This window comes from Castor canadensis, chromosome 3 (assembly GCF_047511655.1).
Source record: "Castor canadensis chromosome 3, mCasCan1.hap1v2, whole genome shotgun sequence".
Taxonomy (NCBI): Eukaryota; Metazoa; Chordata; class Mammalia; order Rodentia; family Castoridae; genus Castor; species Castor canadensis.
In genome coordinates, this window is record NC_133388.1 from 91,108,103 (window position 1) to 91,118,113 (window position 10,011).

General features: G+C 45.9%; 1 non-coding gene across 1 annotated transcript; it reads left to right on the forward strand.

The window, feature by feature from the left end:
• The first annotated feature begins 3,753 nt into the window (after positions 1–3,753).
• On the forward strand, positions 3,754–3,835 carry Trnal-uag (transfer RNA leucine (anticodon UAG)). The gene has a single exon. It is a non-coding gene; the product is annotated as a tRNA-Leu (tRNA).
• The last annotated feature ends 6,176 nt before the right edge of the window (positions 3,836–10,011 follow it).

Consider the following 10,011-nt stretch of genomic DNA (forward strand, 5'->3'; position numbering starts at 1 on the left):
GTCTTCAGTGAGAGAGCTGCCTTCTGTCTGAAGACCTCCTGGAAATGAGCTTAAAGGTTTTGGATTTCTCATTGCTCAAATGGTGCCTGCCTTTTATCAAACCCCAGTACTGCCAAAAAAAAAAATATATATATATATATATATGATTATATATATTTTATATGTAAGATTTTATATATATATATACACATGTAAAATAGATGGTGAAAATGGAAACATCCCCAGACCTTAGAGCAAGTGGAGCAAAGGAAGAAGAAAACAATTCCCATTCCTTTAAAGGGGTAAGTGAGTTTCCTTAGTTTTTGGCATCTATATCCATAAATATATATATACTTTTCAACTTTCTTAGTTTTCTGGCAGTGGAGTGTACTGCCACCTCCTTTCTTCTTATGCTTACCTTTACTGTATGTCAATGTATTTGAAAAGTTAGATGAAACGAAAAAATAACTAAATGAAACTAACTCAAAAGGAAATACAAAACTTGTATTGTCTTTTAAACATTGAAAAAAAATACTAATCACCAATAAAAAAAACTTCTTTCAAGAACAAACAAAAACAAAGACAGGACCCGTTGGCATTATCTGAGAGGTATATTAAAGATTTAAGAACAAACCCTTCTAGGAATAGAAAAGGGAAGCTGAATTTTTTGTTTTTTTCTGTAGTGCTAGAGATTGAACCTGGGGTCTTGGGCATGCTAGGCCAACACATTACCAGTGACCTAAATCCCCAGACTTAGAGCAAGTGAAAAGAAGGAAAAAGAAAAACAATTCCCATTCCTTTAAAGAGGTAGGTGAGTTTTTCTAACAATACTTTGTTTCCATTTTAAGCATCTATATCCACGAATAAGATTAATCGTAATATCCTTTTCTCATACTAGCATGTGGAGTTTTGGTACTAAGGTTAAGCTAAACACATAAAATAACTGAAAAGAATTTCCACTTTTTTTATTCTCTGGAAGAAACTGGAAAGTTGCCACACCTTGACTATCTAGTGGAAGTCATGTTGAAGCCACTTAGCCAGTAGTGTTCTTTGCAGGAAGAGTCCTGACTGCAGACTCTGGGTATTTTTTTAATGCTATGAAACAATTCAGATTTTCCATTTCTTCCTGAAGCTCTGTATAAAACACATACAGAATAGTACAGAAAGCATAATTGTACCACATAATGAATAATTATAAACCAAATGTACATTTAACTGTCATCCAGGTCAAGAAATGAACCACGGTCAACAACTGAAAGCTACCTTCTTGTTTGTCACTCCAAATCATGGATATTTGCTGCAGTCTTCTTTCCCTCGCCTCCTTCATCACCTAGCTATTCATTCATAAACACACTGAATGTACCTCTTTTTCAATGTGTATAAATAGAACGGTACTATGTGTATTATTTTGGTTTTTTTATCCAACTTTACATTTTTAGCATTCATCCATGTCATTGCAAGTAGGTATATTTCATTGCTGCATGGTGTTTGTTATATGAATATGTCAAAATGAGTTTATTACGTGACTGTGGGCATTTGGGTTGTTTTGAGTGTGGGACTATTTATTATTCCATCTTCAATTCCACAGTTTCGGGGAAGAGACTCTGATTACTCTTTATTGCATCAAGTATGCCTCTGCAATTCTGCTAACAACAACCAGGAAGTTACGTTTAATAAATATGGTAGTGACAGAGGAGCTGGTTGGGTAAAGGACACATTTTTGTGAGCTAAACTAAAGACTTTGGACTTATGTTCAAAGATAATAGAAAGCCATTTGATCAAATGAAAACTTTTAAGAAGAGTTTTCAGGTGTTATTATGCATTTTCTAATTCAGACTAGTTTTCAGTGAAATAAAATAGGAATTCTGACAATCACAGGGTTTGAATCCATTTATTGCGTGAATTACAATAAACATATTATCAGATGTCTAGTTCAGTTCCTACAATGTACTCAAGACCAAATAAATGGTTTTCTTGTTGTTATTACTACTACTATTGCTCTTATCTTCCAGGTCATTCTTTACCGCCTTGTTGACTCCTTGACTCCTTCTGTGCATCTGTTCAGATTTTTCTCTCCTCCTGGTACATTCCCAGTACCTACTCTCTTGAGTGACTCCTAGTTATTACCCAACTTAGGAAAGCAAGTTTATGAAGCTCTGAGAAGGGCCTATGTTCCTTGGTCAAGAGTTTAAGAAGCCAGCATCCTTTTGGGGCCACCATGATCATGGGCCAGCTGTCTGATCTTTATTGGCTGGAAGAAATCATGTTTATCAGTATACTGAGCATAGTTGGAATTTTAGAAAGCACTTCATGCCCACACCAGTGACCTCATTTTTAACTTGAGTATTTCTGTAAAGACACTATTTTCAAATAAAGCCACATTTTGAGATAAGGGGGTGGTGTGGTTTAGGACATACCTTTCTTGGAGAGACACAATTCAACCCATAACAAAGACCGTGAAATTTTACAGTAGACTTTTGGGGAAATTCCCTATATACATTCTGAACACACACACACACACACACACACACACACACACACACACACACACACCACACACACGGTAAATTTCCCTTCTGTTGGGAAGCAAAGTGATTAAGAAGCAATGACCACTGTGTATTGTTAAGGAAGTATGCCAGGTGTACACGGTATATCTGCAAGAAAGAGGAAAACAAAGATGTGATCCAATGAAAGATGTGATTGAATGTCACCAGGGAACTACAGTTTCTACCCTTGGAAGGGACAAAATGAGCCAAACATCCCCCAATTCTATCCCCCAGTCTTCTGCTGGAACAGTGCCTGTTTTTCTCTGCAGGTCTGGGAAGTTACATTCTCTGCCACTGCCACTGCCACGTGCCAAGCAAAGGGACATATCAGCTTTTTGGTGTCCTGCAGTTTCCACGTGTTGTATGAACAGGAGCAAGACTTCCTTTCTCACATAGGGGAGGGAGACCCACATGTGGTGGACCTTAGGACAGCTGCGGTGTGGGCACTCTTTCAGGCATGGTGAGGAGTGGCCGTGTTAACCTATTTTTCTTACTTATTGTGGTCGTGCTCCCTAGCCCATGACCCAAGGCCTGCCAACTTGGGCCTCTGGGGAGGAGGAGCAGCCGGAGCAGCTGAATCGGGAATCCTGGTGCCCTAGCAGTCGCATGGCTCACCCCTGGGCTCAGTCCCTAGGGAGCAGCTCTCATCCATCTCCTTCCACAGCATCCCCTGCAGCAGCCCAGACGAAAGGGAGAGGTTCCGAGGACAGAGACCAAAGGCTTCCCGGGCAGCAGGCCCCGCGTAGCCCGAGGCCAGCCTTCTCTTGGTTCTCGTGGGCTGCGCCCGGGGCTCTGGCCGGCAAGGGAGCGCACCTACCCGCGCGGCGCGCACAGCACTAGGACCCGAAGCTGACCTGGGCCTGCGGGCTTCGGAACCGAGCAGAATCAAACATGTAGCAAAGAGTTGTAGTCGCAGCGCTCGAGGGTGGCAGGAAAGAGCCTTGCTGTCCCCACTTTCCCCCAGGCGATCCGGGGAGCAAATCCGGAGTCAAGAGCCGCCTGGTGAGGAGTCCATATGCGCCGGCCGGGCGCCGGGCAGAGGCTGACAGCTTCGGCATGTGCAAAGAGAAAAACAGTTTTTCGGAGAATTTCTCTCGTGACATCCTTCGGTGACACTTGGAATCGTGGTTTTCAGTCGCCGACCAGAGTCAGGGAGGCAGAACCGGGTGTTGAAAAAAGGACAAAATGATATAACTAGCAAGAGAAGACAAAGGTTGCTAGGCGAGTTGGTAGTGTGGCCGAGCGGTCTAAGGCGCTGGATTTAGGCTCCAGTCTCTTCGGAGGCGTGGGTTCGAATCCCACCGCTGCCAAGGTTTTGTTTCTGCGAAATCATTCCTCACGCTTTCACTCCGGGTCTTTGGCCTAACTTGAAAACGTGTTTGAATTTTCTGACACTCAGCACTCGACTAGGAAAGCCACAATTCAGTCAAAAAACCAAGCCCCGAAAAGCCACCATCCTCTCTTCTCACCTTCTGTTTGGAAGGCAGCCGGACAGTAAAGCCTTGCCAAAGGGAAGTGCAGAACGCGCTCTGTGAGGGGGTGGGAGGAGGCACACAGTGAAGTGAAGCTGTCTCACTTGCTCCTAAAAGTTAGCTGGAAGGAACTCCAGAGCTGAAAGTGTCCCTGTGGTCCTGCCACTGTTTCCTACAGGTACTCTCTTTGTCCACCCGGGCCTCCCCACAACTCCCTCACTCCCTCATCCACCCTCTCTTTCCTTGGCTCCAAGTCCACCACCAGGACAGATAAAAAGATGGGCTATAAAGGGACTGTGTGACTAGTTCCCTTTGGCCCTTTACAATGAGATTCCTGAGCCGATTCCTAAAGGTCCACCTCTTAAAACTGTTGTCTTGGGGATTCAGTTTCAATATAACTTTTGGAGGCATACACGAATTCAACTCATTGCACTTATAAACGCTTTGTGTAAATTCCATAAAATCTTTACATGGGCCTCCATGTTTCCTGGTGATAAAAGAACTTTACTTTTGCCAGGTGCCTGTAATCCTAGCAACTAGGGAAGCAGAAATCAGAAGGATCATGTATCAAGGTCAACTCCGACAATGAGACCCTATCTCAAAAATACCAAACACACAAAAAACAAAACTACCCAACTGGTAGAATCCCTCCCTAGCAAGCATGCAGTCCAGCTCTGAGTTCAATCCCAGTGTAAAAAAAAAAAGAACTTTACTTCTTCATTTAAACGTGTGTGTGTGTGTGTGTGTGTGTGTGTGTGTATGTTGCTGAGGATGAAACCCACAACCTTGCCTTCCATTTTAATTTTTCTTTCATTATTGATTGGGTAATGATCCCCAAAACAATGCTGATAAATGTGATGAAAACAGGTGGCTTGCTTGCTTCTGATTTTACAGGGAAAACATCCAGTCAGTCTTTCCCTATTAAAGTATTATGTTAGCTGAGATCTTTTTATAGATACCGTTATGAGATTTAGGAAGGTCATTTCTATTCCTAATTTGCTGAGCATTTGTATGAGGAATGGATGTGAAATCTTGTCAAATGCTTTCTCTGTATCTGTTTGTATGATCGTAGGATTTTTTCCTTTTTATTTTACTAACATGATATATTCCATTAAGTTTTAAATATTATACCAACTCTGTTTTCTGAAATAAATACCACTTGATTCTGAGCACATTATTGCTAAAATTTGTTGAGATTTTTTGCTCTTATGTTCTTAAGGGATAATGTGTAGTTTTTCTTTTCTTGTAGTGTCTTTGTTTTTAATATCAGAATATTCTGTCCTGATAGAGTTGGACATTGTTATCCCCTCTGCAGTTCTTCTGGAAGAAGTTGTGTCAAATTTGCACTGTTTTTGAAATATTTGCTAAAATTGACCAATGAAGTTATCTGAGCCTGATAAATAAATTCCAAAATATAAAAACCACAGCAACTAGAGCCCTGGGGGAGGTGGAACTCACACCTTAGTTACCTTCCAGTTCCTAACCCTTGAGTGATAGCACCTTGTTTTTTTATTCTGCTAGGAGGTATCTTCATTTTGTCATCCCACAACCAACAAAAATGGCAGAAGAAAGAAGGAGCAGATACCTACCTATTCCTAGGCTCAAGGAATTGCACATCCCCCTCCTGAGTCCATCATACCAGAAGACAAGGTCACAGACCAGACAAGGAACACAGTGAGTGTAAGCGCTGCCTAGAGGAAGCCATTTCCCCTCCCCGTTCTGATTTTTCCTGCCTAACTACGAGTGGGGCACATGCACTCACCATGACGCTTTGTCTCTCTTGACCTAGAAAATCTCTAACAGGAAGGTGCGGACTATCCTGAGACAGGTATGAGACCCTATACATAGCAATATAGCCAAGGCTGGCCTTAAAGTCACAGTGTTTTCAGCCACAAATTATGCTTGTTCATTATTGGCATATATGAAAGTAATTTACTTTTATATCTTAACATTATGTTATGCAACCTGATACCTCACTACAGTAACTTAATAGATCCAGGAGAGTTTTTGTTGATTCTTCTGGATTTTCTACAAAACCATATCATCTCTATACACAATTTTATTTACTCCTTCTAAATTTATATAGCTCTTACTTCCTTTTTTTTGTATAGCTGTATTAGCTAGAATTATCAGAATGGGGTTGAACCCATATAATGGGAGAGAAAAATACTTCCCTTGTTCCTTACCACAGCATGAAAGAATCTAGTTTCTCACCGTGAAGTAGGATGTTGGCTATAATTCTTTTTGAGATGCTCCTTATGAAGCTGAGGAAGTTTCCCAATGCTTAAGTTGTAAGAGTTTTATTCGTGAATGGGTTTTAAATTTTGTCAAATGCTTAATTTTATAATAAGTTATTGTTTTTTATTTAACTGCGGGTCACTGGGATATTATTTACATAAAGTAAAATTCATCTTTCAGATAAGCATTTTGTATTATTAACTGTCTACAAACTGGATATTTAATTAAGTAGAGTTTTCTCATGAGCCTATAGATGCACTGTACCTGTAAGTTTTATTGCTTTAAATAATATCTGTAATCTCTGCTCTTGAGGTGGCAAAAATTAGTGATGTTATTTCACTGCAATGTCAACAAATTTCAGAGGAGAAAACAAAAGAAACTGAGACCAATATCTTGATGTAAAACAGGAAGAAATGAATGGACTGAATCTTTGGTTAGGTAAACATGAGGATTCCACAAAATTCTAAAATGAAAGCATTTATTGCTTCCTCAAGTATACTGTCACTTTATTCCAGGAGGTTGCTAGCTGAGATATGGGATTCTTCAAGCAATTAACGGGAAGCAACGCTTTATTGTGCCAGCACAGACTCAGCAGACTCATGTCCAAAGCCTGAACCCTGAGAACAAAAGGGTCTCACCTTATATACCCTTGCAAGCAGGTTACAGAAGCAAAAAGCAAGGTCTAATCCATATATATGGTTATATTTAATTTTATTGGCTACTTTACCCTAGTGCTATGTGACTTTCCCCTCCATGGTGCTACATGACCTCCCTCATATTCAGATTTCTCAGGTTTTATCTCTCTGCTATGCCGTCCCTACCTTCCTGCTACTTTCTCAGGACTCAGGCCTAGACTGTTTTCTTCTGATGCTCCACCCTGCTACAACTTCATCTTAGAAGAAATAAGCTGGGTGCCTGTGACTCCTAGCTACTCAGGAAGAGAAGAGTAGAATCGCGGTTCAAAGCCAGACTGGGAAAATACTTCTTGAGAACCTATCTTGAAAACCCTATCACAAAAATAGGGCTAGTGGAGAGCTCAAAGTGTAGGCCCTGAGTTCAAGTCCAAGTACTGCAAAATAAATAAATAAATAAAAATAAATCATAGTACCTAGAATGTTTGTTACTGAGCATCACTCCCCCTCACAAGTCCTAAATGAAATGAAGGGGTAAATTTTATGTACTTGCTTTCGAAAATGAGAAACACACAAGAATCTCTGAGCTGGGGACGGGGGGGGGGGTTTGGGGAGACAGAGAGAGAGAACAGAAACACACTAAAGACCATAAACCAAAGAGGGCATGAATATCAAAAGGAGTCTACATATAAAATCATTAAAAGTCTGAATGTGAAACAAGAAACTAAGACAGCACAAAATTACTCAAACAGTGGGCCTCCAGTTACCTGGGCTCATTCAAATTGCAAGAAAGAAATGAAGGATCCTGGAAGGGACCGCCACTCCATACATAAGTAGGAAAAGCAGAGAAAGTGGAATGCACACAAGGTCTAAAAGGTCACTCTCTGTTTACCTCTTGCAATCTCACTATAATGTGATTATAATCAATGGGGAGAGGCACACATTAGAGAAAAGCACAAGCCATCTGTAAGAGTGCACCTAACTGAACAAAAGGAGGTCGGCTAGGTAGCTCACCCAGAGGGGTAAGGGCAAAGTGAGGAATTGGGAGTGTAAGAAATTATTACTTTACTTTTTCAGGATAGTGGGATTTTAACTCAGGGATCCCCCTGGAGCCATGATTCTGCAACTTGAAAAAATCAACCACCAGGACAGCACTGTTCATACAGAAGCAAAGGGCACTGGAACGCTTTCCTTTGCACTTGCCTCCCCCTAACAACACTGAAGCACACAAACAATCCACCACTTTTAGCAAGGAAAAACCAATTCCATCTCAGAAGGCTCCAACAATACCACAGCTCTCTAAGCTTCCTACCAAGATGGAGGCCTGACAATGCCCAAGGCAAGACAGAGGCTCTGCCTTCAGGCAAGGAGGCCCCACAAAGGCCAGCACCTTGGTCTCACCCCAGGGAACCTGGACCTAGGATGGATGTCTGAGCTCCTTTGGGGGGGCCCCTCTGCCCTGGGACTCTGGGGCTTTGCGGGAGAGCTGGGCTGGCCAGGCTGTGCAGCAGGGGGCTAGGAGCACCAGGGAGTGTGGAGCCCTAGGATGTGGACTATTCCAGACTAGACTGGGCCTAGGGGGACCTGCTGGTGGGGCTGCTGAGGAACAAGCCCACACCCTGGCAGGTCCCAAGAAGCCTTTCCCTCAGGGCGTGGACCCCACCCCAAAGCCAGTAGGACTCAAGTGGGGAATCAGACCCCTCCAGAGAGGCTCCCCTCTGGCTCTTGGGCCTCTTCCTCTGCTTCTCCCTGCCACGGGCAGCGAGGCCAAGGGTCTGGGGGCAGAGGGCACTGGCAGGAGGACGGGTGGGCTGTGGTGGGGTGTGGGGCACTGGCCACACACCGCTCCGACCGCCCCTGAAACCACCATGAAAGACTGCATGTCAGGGACAAGGGTATACCAGGGACCAAATTGCCTCCTGGCAAGCCCACTTTGGGAACCAGGACCCTCTGTGAAAATTCGGGGCGGACTGAGACGAAGGATTCCGGATCTACGCGCAGAGGACAGGTGTGTTGGTGGCCAAGCCCCCCGCCCCCCGATGCCAGTGGGACTGAGCACCTCCTATAAGACTCCTGGGCAGGCCCTGAGGAGCACCAAACCTCCTCACTCAGCTCTCCTCCTCCTAGGCTCACAAGTGAGCCATTTCGGGCAACACTGCTCCTGGCCTCAGCAGGATGGATTCTAGGGAGATGAGCGGGCCTCGTCGCAGGAGGGCGGGGAACCTGAGGCCACTTTGGGAAGCTGGACTCTCTGTGGCAATTCAGGGCGCCCCGTGGGGAATGATTCCGGGTCCGCGTGCAGATGCGGGGGGAGGAGGGGGAAGGGGGGGAGGGAGTAGGTGGGGGGGAGCGGGGAGGGGTGAGGGAGGAGGAGGTGGGTAAGGGGGAGGTGGGGGGGGTGGCGGCCAAGCCCCTCGAAGCTGGTAGGACCTGGGCACCTCCTCCTAGGCGCCTGGGCAGGCCCTGGGGAGCGCCTAGCCTCCTCAGCTGGGCTCTGGTGGTCCCTGGCCCTCCTGTGGGCCATTTCCTGGTCTCGGCAGGCTGGCTTGTGGGGAGGTGGGCGGGCCGCGTCGCGAGGAGGGGGCGCCTGAGGGCTGGAGGCCCGCGGCGCCCGCTGGGGAGTGCGGGTCTGGGGGGCCGGGTGGCGGCCACTTGGCGGGCGCTGGTGGCTTGGCATCCTCCTAGCCCGTGCCCGTTCCAGTTCTAGGCCTTTGATCCTGTCTGCCCTCCGTCCCCCTCCCACCCGCCCCCTCCTCCCCACCCCCCAGCCCCACCCCCCGGCCCCCACCTCCAGTCCCCGCCGCCCCAAACCAGCCCTCCCCTCATGACACACCCCTGTCCCGCCATGCGGCCAGCGAAGGCCGTGGGCACCGGGCACCCGTGCAACCGGGAAGGCAGCGGGGCCCAGCTGCCTAAGGGACACTCTGAGGACGGGCCGCCACCATGCCCCGGAGGACCTGCTCCGCCCCGGGAAGGCCAAAAGGCACCAGACGCGCGGTGGCGCGCGTGGAGCCGGGCAGGGCTCTCTTCTCTTCCCTGGCGGCTTTCCAAGCCACCCAAGGCGCGCGGGGCCTGTGGTCTTGCAGTGGCTTGGCCTCCCTCAATTGGCACAAAGGGACGTGACCCAGCCCTGGCAGCACGCAC